This window comes from Silene latifolia, chromosome 9, assembly GCF_048544455.1.
Source record: "Silene latifolia isolate original U9 population chromosome 9, ASM4854445v1, whole genome shotgun sequence".
In the NCBI taxonomy this organism is placed as follows: Eukaryota; Viridiplantae; Streptophyta; class Magnoliopsida; order Caryophyllales; family Caryophyllaceae; genus Silene; species Silene latifolia.
The window spans coordinates 132,010,813-132,025,903 of NC_133534.1; positions in this window are offsets into that span (position 1 = coordinate 132,010,813).

Below are 15,091 nucleotides of genomic sequence, written 5' to 3' on the forward strand. Positions count from 1 at the left end.
TTTGGTGCTAACCCATTTTCAAAGCGAAGAGCCAAACTCCGTTGATCCAATTGCATATCCTCCGCGTATCGTGACAGCTCTATAAACCGGTGATAGTACTCTGTGACGGTCATGTTATCAGCCATAGCAAAGGAATCGAACTCAGCTCTTAACTTATGGGGAATGTGCTCCGGCACAAAGTGTTCTCTCATAGCACTCTTAAACCCTGCCAATGGGATAGCATTTTGCCCCCGGTCCCTGTAGTATGCCCGAGCCTCCTCCCTTAAGTTCTGCCACCATACGTCAGCCTTATCCCTTAGGTATAATACAGCTTGTTCCACCATCATATCCGCCAGACACTTCACTACCTCTAGCAAACTCTCCATCTCACGGTGCCAATTGTCAAGCAGCTTTGGCTCACTGGTGCCCTCGTAGGTAGAGGGGTGGAAGAGAGAAATGGTGGTACTCGGATGGGATGCATCCATCGGTTTTTCACCTCCCTTACCCACATTCTTGAGTGCCTCCATGAGCGCATCTTGCTGCTCAATCATTCTGGCAATCTCCTCAAGACTCATCTCAGTAGCTAGGATGTATGCAACTGATCTCTTTGGCGGCATTTTGAGCTGGTATAACTAAGAAAACGTAATCACATAGCCTACGGCTCAAAATAAACAAACCACCCGCCAAAGAAGTACTCGGCCGAGTACCGTGAAGTACTCGGTCGAGTAAGGACTACTCGGTCGAGTACTGAGACTACTCGGCCGAGTATCCTACTCCAGTAGCTGTACTCCAAATCACATAAAACATACTCGGTCGAGTATGCCCCTCTCGGTCGAGTGGCCCTCTTACTCGGCCGAGTGATCATAAGTAGTAGCTACTGTTTTAAACATACGAACCCACACTCGATCGAGTGCTTGGTTACTCGGCCAAGTATCCCCTACTCGGTCGAGTACCCGCCCTGCTCGGCCGAATCATACCAAAACGAGCTACCCTTCGACTGAAAAACGGACATAACTATACATTTACCATCCCTAAACATGTTACTACCATCCGAAAGCCAAGTAATAACATACAATCATGCTTCATATACCACAATGTTCAATATATATGCAATCATATACTTCATTCCATTCAACAACTTCATAAAAAAGATATATAACGCACATGATGTAATACCCGCCCTGTTAGGGACCCGTTGACTGACCATAGACATATGTCTAGTCCTCTTGAGACCTTTGTCGGTTCGACCTTACGTTATAATAACCCTTGGGATTAGGAAGCTCGATCTAGCGTAGGCTACTCGATCGAGTAGCTCAGTGACTCGATCGAGTAGAGGTCACTCGATCAAGTAAGTTCCATACTCGATCGAGTAAGGCGAGTTCAGCGGTAAAATATAAGTCGTGAACCCAAAATCAATTTTCATTTCATTTCTCCTAAACCTAATTGTCGGTACATCTCTCTCCTTCACCAACCTTCATCCCTTGGAACTCTTTGTGCTTTGAGACAACATAAGAATGGGGGAATGAGTCGGGTAGCCGTCTTTTCGCCGGAAAACTGAGCGTAGGTAAGTCATCATCATCATCGTCTTCCTTAGTCTTGGTTGTGGTTGTGATTGGTAGTAATAGGGTTTGTCATACTGTTTTTAATAGGTGGTAATGGTGGTTGCTTGTCATCATATGGTCGTATGCGGTGTTGCTGCTGATTGCTAAAGGTAGGTTTTCCTACTTAGTACTGTTGATTGTTTGGTATGTATGTTGGTTTTGTTAATTAGTAGGTATTGGTTTTGTTTACATTGGTATTGTAGTTGCCTGTTGTTGATTTTCTGTGGTTTGCGAGGTGCGTCCTCGGCTGAGTGGAGTCATCTCGGGAATGGCTTCACGCCCTTGATTCGCCCCTTGTGGTTCCCGCCACAAGAGGGATGTGCACATTAATGGACATGGTTTATGCGCTCCATGGAGATGAGCGGGGCTAGGTGGGAACGGCTGTGGTCCCCCATTAGCGGTGTGGAATATCTGTTGCAACGGATGTTCTGGCAGGACTTTACCTTCGGGTAGTTAGATGAGTGATGGGTGATTGGAGGTGGAGTTGGGTTTGTGTATGTCGTACCTTGTGTTTTGTATTTCTTCAGTTATTGACCTTGTGTGGTGTTGTTTGTTTTTCTTCTTGTGTTGTGTCTGCCGTGATCCATTATGGTTAGCAGTCAATCTTAGCAGGTGTTGATATGTGGAGCTTAGCTGGATGCTTTTTAGGGACGAGTCTATCACTGAGTCATGACATGGATAGTATCACCGTAGTTGATAGTGTTTGTTATCAGTTGTACCCTTTTCTTTTATTGAGTTAAACTTGTAATAAACTTAATTGTTCTTTTATTGACGTTATGATATTTACTATTCTTCGGCCAACCGAGTTGGTAATGCCCTTATCTGCCGGGGAAGGTCTTGTTAAGGCTCCGTGGCAGATGGGGGTATTACAAAGTGGTATCAGAGCGACGATTTTGAAACCTGTAACCAATGAACCTAATAAACGTAGTGAGTCTAATAAAATGAACCTGGTGTATGTGTGTTGGGAGCCCCTTGAAATTGCTCGATTTTGGGTGAGAAGGCGCCCTCATTCCAAAATCCTGGCCCCAATATGCTTAACCCAGGTACTCCGGATGGGAATATTTAGTCGGGAATTGTGTGTGTGTAGTGTACGAAGTGGATACAGGTATATGTGAGTATGAAATAATGTCTTGTGTGTGCAAGTGGTAGAGTAGGGATGTGTAATTGTTTGCATAGTTGTGTATGTGTATACACCTGTTGATGTACGGTGGGGTGTGTGGGAAGTATACATGAGGATATATGGTGGCGTGAAAGTTGGTAATGGGCTACAAGTTTGCTATATGTGATAGGTGATATGAATTTGCTATGTAGTGTTGTGGAATCTGATATATGAATAATGAAGAATACCGTTGTGAATATGCGTAAATGTGTGGACTATAGCATGTGATCGCAGGATTGTGTGTGGTATGTCAAGTAATAGAGTAAAGTATGAGTAAAGTGGTAGTTGATTTACAGGTTGTAATGTTTGATAAAATAGAATGCTCATGTCGTATGGTAGAATTTGATATGCACAAGTATGAGTAGAATATTGTTCTTTGTTATAAAAAGATATGTGAACTAAAGTATGTAATGGCCGGATCGAATTGTATGTTGATTGAAATATAGTAGCATAGGATTTGTAATGTCTGGTTGCGGTAATCGTGTTATATGCAAGGTAATGTTAATCGATGGTAATCATATGGAAATAATTAGTGACGAGTTCTAAGTATACCTTAAACTCCGAACGATTTGTTGTTTTGCAGGAACGAATAATCGAATTCATAGTCTTTTGTTGCTTGTTTTAACCTTACTCGACCGAGCACGAGTGCCTACACGACTGAGTAGGCCTTACTCGATCTAATAGTTGGGTCACTTGATCGAATTCGCTGAAAAACAGAATCGTTGTCTATTCTGCCCAGCAGAAACTCGATCGAGTAGAGGCTACTCGATCGAGTACCGCAATTACTCGATCGAGTAAGTACGCTATAGTACACGGGATTTTACGGGACTTATACCCCCTTTCTCTTCATTCTTTTCTTTTTTTACCATCTTTCTAAAACCTCAAACCCTATTAAAACTTCTTCCTCTCAAATTTTTGGGTAATTTGTGATTGATTTCATCCTAAATCCTTTTATTTCATCCATTTGCAAACTCATTCAAGGTAAAGTTCTACTTCTTTCTTTGATTTTAATCAATTTGTAGTATGTAATAGTGTTGGATTTTCTGAAATTTCGATTTATTCCCAAATTTTTTGCAATATCATTGTTAGATTTTGATAAGAATCACTTTAAATCATTGTTATTGATGTTAGAAATTGCAAAATCAAACCGATTTGGGGCTATATGTGGACCGAATTTTCTAGGGTTTGCTTTTGTAATTTGATTTTTGTTCATCTTTTGCATCATTAAAGGTTGAAATAGAGTAGAGAATGCCACTAATATCCTGTTTAGTGCTTGATTTTGGTCAAATTTCATCCAAAATTTAGTCTTAAAACTCCGTCTTAAAAGTGCCCAAAACTGAAATTTTACCTCAACGTTTGTGATAATAATCGATTTGTGACCTTGATTTTTGAGAAATTATGGTCCAATTATTTCTACCAATTGTGAAAACTTGATGTTTTGGAGATTTGAAACCATCTTTTATTGAATTATAAGAGTAAAGGGAAGTGAAAAATTCTTATTTTGTCTCAAAATTTTACTTGTGTCGGTGACTAAATCCACTTTAGTTGTTGTTTTTCTCCACATGAATCCTTTGGAAAGTTTACTTTGATTATGTAAAACTCGATGTGTGTGGCTAAAACCATGTTGAAACAAATACCGATAGTTGCAGCTGCAACCCGTTAAAGCAAGAGGTCACGGGCTGCTGAACCTGAGGTAGGGGAGGGAAGTCAGGGGCCTACTGTTCCACCAGTTCCTGACTACCCTACAGTGATCTTTGCTGATTTTAAGCAAAGAGATGCTTTCGTAGAGCTGATGAGTCGTCGCATGAGACCCACTAGGTGAATCGACACGGGTATTTTGGAGGACCTGAAAATAGAGGTAGATGTCAGACACATATTTGAGATACTTGGGTTAGAGGGGTTGTATCACCTAAGTAAACACTCTTATCCTTTTCTAATCTTAGAATATATGAGTTCCTTCATTTATGATGTGGTGGAGAAGACAGTGGCTTTCCGCATTGCTTACAGTGCTCCGGCTATCGTGTGTGCCAGTTTGGCCTTGATGGCCAAGTCTCTGACCCGTTACCTCAGTTGTGGTGCTATTGCCACCCGTCTAGCGGAGAGGTTGACTAGCTTTGAGGCCTCTTCGGCTCTCAAACCTTTGGTTCCAGTTGTTCCCACTATGAACAGAGCTTACTTCATCGCTCAGAAGTGGCCGAGGGTGTTGGAGAATGGTGGGTTAGCTTGAAGGGTAAGAGGTAGGAGTTGGATGAGAGTACCCGAACCGGACCATCTTCCAGTGACTGAGTCGTTGACTGCGATTGTGGTTGCATCGGACTCTGATGATGATGAGCCCGCCCTTACTCGTTCGACCTATTTGATCTTAGATGACCTTTTGGAGGAGATGCCTGAGCCGGTCGGGGAAGACCAGGCTAGACCAGAAGACCAGGTACCTTGGGTGGGGAGAGGCCCGAGGAGAGTGAGAGAGATGGTCGGAGAGTCCCAGCCAGTGCAGCCCGGTCCACCGCGGTACCAGTATCCCAGCTACCCTTCCTCTTTTAGCCCCCAGCTGCAGGTGAGTGAGCTCACGGAGAGGGTGTCCAATGTCTTAGTGCTCCGAAACCTCCATGAGATGGCATACATGCAGGGTGTGGGCACCAACTTGGCCCATCTAGTTTGGTGGCGAGGTGTGGGGAACGATAGTGGAGTCTTTCACTCCTACGGAGTGGACCCTGCCACATGGGGAGTCCCTGAGAGCTATCCCTACGGATGTCTAGCGCCATGGAGAGCAGGAGGAGACCCCGGCACGGGAGCGACCACTGGAGGAGGCACGTCAGGAGCTGGCACATCAGGAGGAGGAGGAGGAGGAGGAGGAGGAGGAGGAGGAGGAGGAGGAGGAGGAGGAGGAGGAGGAGGAGATGAGGAGATGGAGGAGGACCGAGGTGGCGACCTCGAGTGATTTCTTGTTGGTGTTGTTTAAAGGACTTATGTTATTTTTTACAGTTGTTTGATCGTACTCGGATTTATTTTGGGTTGTATCTGGCCATAAGGCCATATGTTATTGGATTTTTGAACTTGTTATGCAGGTATGGGGTGTCGGGGATGAAACCTAGAGATTAGTAGACTTTCTTTACTTGATGTCGTATTTTAGAAGTAATCTGACCTGCAGCTACTCGATCGAGTGCCCCCAACTTGATCGAGTATCTACTTATGACCAGTTAGACAATGTACTGACCTCTAGGTACTCGATCGAGTACGCTACACTCGATCGAGTAGCCTCACCTGGACTCGATCGAGTACCCTTAACTCGATCGAGTGCCCCTGTTTACCCTTATAACCCATTCTCTTGTGATCATGGGAGTATTTGGTTGATTTATGTATTGTTTTCATGGCTTTTAGTCACGATCCTTATGCTTTATATTTCAATAAAGATGATATCAAGATGTTGTTAATCTTATTAAGTTTTTGGTAATAATCTCAAGATAGTTATGTCGGGTAATCATGTTTCGTAATGTCACAAAAACAATTATTTAATTTCCACATATATTGGTTTGGTAACGCTGTGCTTCATTTAATCATTTGTGTGTTGTTTTCATTTTGTATACCCATATGCATACATGTGATACAAGTAATGTCAAAGGAGGTTAGATTGTACTTGTTGGTTCATCATGTGTGGGATCATCCCGTAATGTCAAGATTATATGACGATTCTATTTTCTTGTAATATTTATATCTCGTCTTGAAGGTGAACTTCAGGGACAAAGTTCCTTTTAAGAGGGGAAGAGTAATGTCGCGTCAAAATTATTGTGTTTTGAGTAATTTATTGGTAAAAGTTCACTATGTTGTTACTCTATTTTGTTAACTAAAATTAAAACTTTGGTTGCGGGAAAGTAATGTAAGTAATTGTTAAGTAAAATTTATTAAGTAATTTAATTTGTTGAGCAAAATAAGTTGTTGTGTAAATAATTTAAATGAGTGTTGAATCATTTATTGAATAATTGATTGGTAATTAACTGTACATTGGACGTTTAATGATTAAGCGTTTGATGAGTAAATAGAGTGTTTGTGCCAAATGTGTATGATATGTATGGTGTATGGAGTTGTGCGCTGTTAAATTTGGCTGGTAGAATAGAAGTAACAGTCTGTGATAATGTGTCTTTTGTGTGTAATACGTGGTTGATGACTCGGAGGGAAGTTGTGCTTGATGGCTACATTCGCAGAAGTAGATGTGTAACACCCCCATCTATCAAGGAGTCTTAACAAGACCTTCCCTAGCAGATAAGGGCGTTACCATCTCGGTTGTCCGAGGGATAGTAAATATCAAACGTCAATAAAAGAACAATTAAGTTTATTACAAGTTATCTCAGTAAAAGAAAAGTACAACTGATAACAAACTATCAACTACGTGATTTTATCCATGCCATGACCCGTGATAGACTCGTCCCTCCAAAGCACACAGCTAAGCTCCACATATCAACACCTACTAAGACCGACTGCTCACCATAATGGATCACGGCAGACAAAACATAAGAAGAAAACACAGACAACACCACACAAGGTTAGTAACTGAAGAACAACACAAAGCACTAGACACAGCACACACACACCCAACTCCACTTTCAGTCACCCATCATCCACTGACTACCCGAAGGTCAAGTCCTGCCAGAATATCGGTCGCAACAGATATTCCACACCGTCAGTGGGGGACCGCAGCCATTCTCACCTAAGCCCCGCTCATCTTTACCGAGCGCAAACCCATGTTCCTTAATGTGCACATCCCCTCTTGCGGCGGGTTCCACAAGGGGCGAATCAAGGGTGTGAAGCCACTCCCGCAAGTGACTCCACTCAGCCGAGGGCGCACCTCGCGAACCACAGACAAACAACCATAACCAATTACAATACCAACAACAACAACAACAAATCCAACTAGATAACACAACCGACATACTAAACAATCAACAGTACTGAGTAGGAAAACCTACCTCTAGCAATCCGCAACAACCCCGCATATGACCGTATGACGATAAGCAACCACCATAACCACCTATTACAAACAGCATGACAAACCCTATTACTACCAACACAACTATAACCAACATTAAGGAAGACGTGTCTCAACTCACAAAGGGCTCCAAAGGATGAAGATTGGTGAAGGAGAGAGATGTGTCGACAATTAGGTTTAGGAGAAATGAAATGAAACTGATTTTGGTTTCACGGCTTCACGATTTATATTCTACCGTTGAACTCCACTTACTCAATCGAGTATGGGACTTACTCGATCAAGTGGCCTCTACTCGATCGAGTCACAGAGCTACTCGATCGAGTAACCCTCGCTAGATCGAGCCTCCTAATCCCCAAAGGTTACTATGACGTAAGATCGAACCAATAAGGCTTACCAAAGGTCTAGACATGTGTCCAAGGTCAGTCAACGACGGTCAACGGGGCGGGTATTACAGTCTTCCCCCCTTAAAAAGAACTTCGTCCCCAAAGTTCAACTCATCGTCTCCCACAACTCAAGGTGTAACATGAGCTAAGGTAACCGACGACAACTCATCCCGACAAGAACAATCGTAACCATTCCCTACGAACCACCCAACTGCCCATGCCGACTATTCATCATCATCATCTACCTCTGCGAACATGACCATCAAACACAACTTCCTACCGAGTCATCAACCATGTATCACACACGAAAAGACACACTATCACGATTGTTACTTCCATTCTACCAACCAAATTTAACACCGCACAACTCCATACACCACACATAACATACACACCTAGCACGAACACTCTACTTACTCATCCAGCAATTAATCATTAACACCCACTGTACAGTAAATTACCAACAACTATTCAATTAATAATTTAACATTCATTTAAATTACTTACACAACACTTATAGTGCACAACAATTAAATTACTTAATAAATTTTACTTAACAATTACGTACATTACCTTCAGGCAACCAAAGCTAAAAAATTTTAAGTTAACAAAATGAAGTATAACATAGTGAACTTTTGCCACCAATTTACTCAAAACATTATGTTTTTGTCATATTTTTGTCATTTTTCTCATGCGACATTACTCTTCCCCTCTTAAAAGGAATTTCGTCCCCGAATTTCACCTTCAAGACGAGATACAAATATTACACGAAAATGACATCTTCACATAGTTCTGACATTACGAAGTGATCCAACATATGATGAAACCAACAATTACCATCTTATATCCTTTGACATTACTTGAATAACATGTATGCATATGTGTATACTAAATGAAAACAACACAAAAATGAGTACAAGAAACGCAGTGTTACCAACCCAATATTTGTAGAAATTACGTAATTGATTAGGTGACATTACAAACATGATTACTCAATATATAACTAGCTTTAAAATTATCATCACCGACGATATAGCTTAACCACCGTTTAAAAAGATCAGCAAATAGCTAAAAGCATGATATCACATGAAACTAGTACAAACCACCTTGATAACACATGTAATGCAATATGAGATACAGAAGCATGATTAATAACCATGAAACAAGACATAAATCAACCAATCCTTCTCATAATCTCACGAAAACGGGGTATAAGGGTCAACAGGGGACACTCGATTGAGTTGAAGGCACTCGATCGAGTCCGGGTTAGGCTACTCAATCGAGTGCCTAGAGGTCAGAACACTCCCTAAGACGTCAACATCAGGTACTCGATCGAGTAGAAGGCACTCGATCGAGTATCTGCAGGTCAGGTCACCCTCCAAACGCAATCATTAAGCCAATGAAACGTAATCAATTTCCGGGTTTCACCCCAACATCACACACCTACATTAACAAGTTCTGAAAATCTAACAAAATGCGGCCTTATGGCCAGATACAATCAAAATAATTCCAAGTATGATGAAACGAATGTAACAAGTATCATAAGTCTGCTAAGCAACAATAACAATAAGATCATTCGAGGTCGCCACCTTGGTCCTCCTCCATCTTCTCACCTCCTCCTCCAGATGTGCCGGCTCCTGACGTGCCTCCTCCTGTGGTCGCTCCCGTACCTGGGTCACCTCCTGCTCTCCATGGCATAAGACAACCGTAGGGATAGCTCTCAAGGACTCCCCATATGGCCGGGTCCACGCCATGTGAGTGAAAGACTCCACTATCATTTCCGACACCTCGCCACCAAACAGGTTGGGCCAAGTTGGTCCCAATACCTTGCATGTATGCCATGTCATGAAGGTTCCGGAGCACTAGAGTGTTGGACACTCTCTCTGTGAGCTCACTCACCTCCATCTCGGGGCTGGAAGAGGAAGGGTAACTGGGGTATTGGTACCGTGGTGGAACGGCCTGCACTGGCTGAGTCTCTCCAACCATCTCCCTCACTCTCTTGGGACCTCTCCCCACCCTAGGTACCTGGTCCTCTGGTCTAGCCTGGTCTCCCCCAACCGGCTCCTGCATCTCCTCTAAAAGGTCATGGTAGGTCTGACAGATAGGGGCGGGCTCATCATCATCTGAGTCCGATGCAACCACAACTGCAGTAAACGGCTCAGTCACTGGAAGATAGGTCGGGTCGGGTACTCTCATCCAACTCTTACCCCTCACCCTCCAAGCTTACTCACCACCCTCCAACACCCTCAGCCACTTCTGGTCGATGAAGTAAGCCCTGTTTATAGTGGGCACAACCAGAACCATAGGTTTGAGAGCCGAAGAGGCCTCAAAGCTAGTCAACCTCTCTGCTAGACGGATGGCAATATCACCACAACTCAGGTATCGGGTCGGAGACGTGGCCATCAAGGCCAAACTAGCACACACGATGGCCGAGGCACTAAAGTCTACGCGCTGCACTCGGGTGAGGTTCAGATAGGCAACCAACAACATAACTTCATGTGAGTTTAGCTTACTCACATCCTTCCTGTCATACAGCAAACAAGTCAGGGCTCGGAGGAAGATCTTTAAAGTAACATGCTAAACATCATTAGTCAACATATTACTTGAAGTAGGAGCAGGTCTACCAGTGAAACAAGGCATGTAGCTGCTAGTACCACATTCTGTCGGGATATCTCTAAGATACCCCTTCTTGGGTCGTGAAAGCCTAAGGTGATCAGCGAACTGGTCCATGGTCATGTAAAAACTGGTGTTCATCAGACGGAACTGAACGGTCTTCACTACCGCTTCATAGTTGAAAGCCCTCATAAACTCTAAGGTCAGAAAAGGATAAGAGTGTTTCCTTAGGTGATGCAACCCCTCCAACCCCAATATCTCAAAGATGTGCCTAACATCAACCTCTATCTTCAGGTCCTCCAATATACTCGTGTCAATGCACCTAGTGGGTCTCATACGGGGACTCCTCAACTCAATAAAAGCATCCCTTTGCTTAAAATCAGCAAATATTACAGTAGGGTATTCAGGGACCAGTGGAACGGTAGGCCCCTGACTCCCCTCCCCTACCTCAGGCTCAGCGGCTCTTGACCTCTTGCTCTGGCGAGTTGTAGCTGCGGCTCTTGGCATCTGTTTCAACATGTTTTTAGCCACACACATCGGGTTTTACATAAACAAAGTGAACTTTTCAAAGGATTCACGTGAAGAAAAGTATCAACTGAAGTAACACCTTTAAGACAAAACAAGAATTCCCATTTCTCTTTACCTTCATAATTTTATAACAAGACGGTTTCAAAATTTTCAAACACCAAGTTTTCACATTTGATAGAAGTATTTGGACCTTAATCCCTCAAAATAAACTTCACAAAAAGACCATTATCACAAAAGTTGGGCATAATTTCAGTTTTGGGGCACTTTTAAGACGGAGTTTTAAGACGAAATTTGGGGTGAAATCGACCAAAATCAAGCACCAATCATGATACCAATAGCATTCCCTACTCTATTTCAACCTTTAAAAATGCAAAAGATGAACAAAATCAAATTTTCAAGAGCAAACCCTAGAAATTTCGGCCCACAAATAGTCACAAATCGGTTTGATTTTGCAGTTTCTAACATCAACAACAATGATTTAAAGTGATTCTTACTACCAATTGATTAAAATCAAAGAAAAGGAATAGAAATTTACCTTGATTGGATTTGCAAAAGGATTGGGTGAAAGAACTAGAAGAATCCAAAAGAAAATCAACCACAAATTACCCAAATTTTTGAGAGAAGAAGGTTTAATAAGGTTTTTAGGGTTTTTTGAAAGATATAGAATGAGGAAAGAATGAAGGAAAAGGGAGTATAAGTCCCGATAAATCCCATGTACTGTAGCATACTTACTCGATCGAGTGACTCGGGTACTCGATCGAGTAGCCTCTACTCGATCGAGTTAGGGTTGCTCGATCGAGTTTCCGCTGGGCAGAATAAACCACGATTCTGTTTTCCCAACAAATTCGATCAAGTGACCCAACTACTGGATCGAGTAAGGCCTACTCGGTTGTGTAGGCATTTGTACTCAGTCGAGTAAGATTAAAACAAGGACAAAGATTACGAATTTGATTAATCGTTCCTGCAAAACAACAACTCGTTCGGAGTCTAAGGTATACTTAAAACTCGTCACTGATTATTTCCATACGATTACTATCAATTAACACTACATACAACACGATTACCGCAATCAAACACTTTTACTCTTATTCTTCTACGTTCCAAACAACACACGACTCAGTCCAACCATGACACAATTTAACTCACATATCCATTTATATCAACAACGATACTCTACTCATACTTACGCATATCAAATCCTACCATACAACATGTGCATTCTATTTTATTGTCATCACAATCTGTAGATCAATTACCACTTACTCTTACTTCAGCTCTATTTTATATTAACACACAAGGCATCATATAATACTCACATATTCCTATATCCACTTCGTATACTTCACACACATACACGCACACAATTCCCGACTCGATATTTCCCATTCTGAGTGACTGGCTTAAGCACATTGGGGCCAGGATTTTGGAATGAGGGCGCCTTCCCACCCAAAATCAAGCAATTGTCGGAGCTCCCAATACACATACACCAGCTTCATTTTATTAGACTCGCTACGTTCATTAGGTTCATTGGTTATAGGTACCAAAATCGTCGCTTTGATATCACTTTGTAACACCCCCATTTACCAAGGAGCCTTAACAAGACCTTCCCTAGCAGATAAGGGCGTTACCATCTCGGTTGCCCGAGGGATAGTAAATATCAAACGTCAAAAAAAGAACAATTAAGTTTATTACAAGTTATCTCAGTAAAAAAAGTACAACTGATAACAAACTATCAACTATGAGATTCTATCCATGCCATGACTCGTGATAGACTCGTCCCTTCAAAGCACCCAGCTAAGCTCCACATAAAATTGTATCCATGCCATGGTTCAAAATTGTTTTTCAAAATAACTATTTCAGTTATGTATTTCCAAACTAACTATACTAAAATGAAATAACAATATAACTTGACTCGTCTTAAGACAAATTAGTTCACGGGTGTATTAATCTTAATATTAAAACGGGTAAAGTATCACCCGACTTCTGCATATAAGATAAATTTGTTCTTTTTCCCTATGCATTATTCTTTTATCTTATTCATACAACTTGACTCGTCTTAAGCTTAAACGGATATACTCATCTTAAATGAGAATTTGTGTATAGCTAAAATTATCATACAAATCTAAAAGTAAAACGTGCCGAAAGTATTTACGGATAGAATTTGTGTTCTAATCAATCCGTCTCATTGTATTACTTGAGTTCATTTACTAAGTTAAAACAAAAAATAGGTTGGGTTAATTGCTTTGGTCTTAATTCAATTTAGTTCACTTCAATCAAATTAGTTGAGTTCATTTTATTTGTATTTCAAGTTTTCAACCCAAAAAAAAACAGTAAGTCTCCTGATAGACCGTCTCTCACTATATTAATGAGAGATAATTGATAAATACCGTACCCTAAAAACTAATAAAAAAATAAAATAAAAATAATAACTACTTTTAGTCTTTCACTAACATTAATGAGAGACCGTCTCTCTTAAGAATATGTGAAAAAAAAGAGGAGCTTAATCTAAGTCAAGCTTTTGAACCATTTGACACCTGTTGTTTTGCATGCCTAACATACGGAAGTTTCATTAACGCATCGTGTAATTGTTAAACGACCGTAGAGTAGAATTTACGAAAACCCAAACCCGAAAAAGAAGAATATTACTCGGTACTAATAAACACAAATCTCGCCACCTTCTCCAAAAATCACTCCTACAACGTTACCGCCACTATCTCCTTCAACCCACCGGTGCACATGATTTATCTGATTAGGTATATAATAATCAAAGCAATTGTAGTTGACAATTGGACATAACATGAGACCAGAACCGTGTCAATTTCAGCACCATAGCTACCATCAAAATTAAGAAAACGATAACAGTTTGAATCAGCGGCGTCGATTGGTCCGTGCGGAAGCCGATTTGGAAATAAAGGTGTTTAACGTCTTCTTTGGAGTTGTGGGGTGAACGAAGTGGATTAGTGGAGATGGAGGCTATAAACTATAAAGGTCGTTTGTGTGCGACATTTGATTAATCAAGCGATTGTTCTAAGTGGCAAAGATTGGGGTGGTCTGACAGTGGTGGTAGGTTATTGCTGTTAGAGTTGTACGGAGCAGTGTTTTATAATTATAGTAGTAGATATATCAGATATGCAATCTAAGGTTGGGGGAGATAATAAATAAATTACGGAGTAATTGAGTAATGGATTTTGAGTGTATAGGGAAGAGGCGAAGAAAAAGTAATGGACATGAGAATTAGAGATGAAAGAATAATGGACGATAATGCCCCCTAATTTTCTACTGTCTGTTTAATCTTGTGAGTTGATGGACTATTTTACCCAAATTAAGGAGAGAGCTCTAAACTTACCTTTCTGGATCCTCATGTTGGCACATCAGCAGTATAAGGGGGTGTTTGGTTCACACAAAAAAGGTATAAGGTATGAGTTTGGAATGAGTCAAACCCATACCAAGTGTTTGTTTGACAAATTTGGGGGTTTCATACCCATACCTCAAACCCATGAAATATGAGTTTCTCATACCCAAGGAGGGGGGTGGGTATGAAATTGATATCCATGGGTAACAAACTAACAACAACAACAACAACAAGAACATTACCCCAGTGCCTCAATGGCTCCCGCAAATTGCGGGGTAAAGGGGGGGGGGGGGGTCGGATTTACGCAGCCTTACCCTTGTGTTAGCAACACAAAGAGGCTGTTTTCGAATGACCCAAGATGAAACTTGCGTCGAGAATTGCATCGAAGGACCGCTACTTCACAAAAGAAAGAAGCACAACCACTTTAGTGAGCCATTTTGATTTATTCCATTATAATCCATAACCAAAGAGTAATAAGTCTTTGGCTCCATAAGA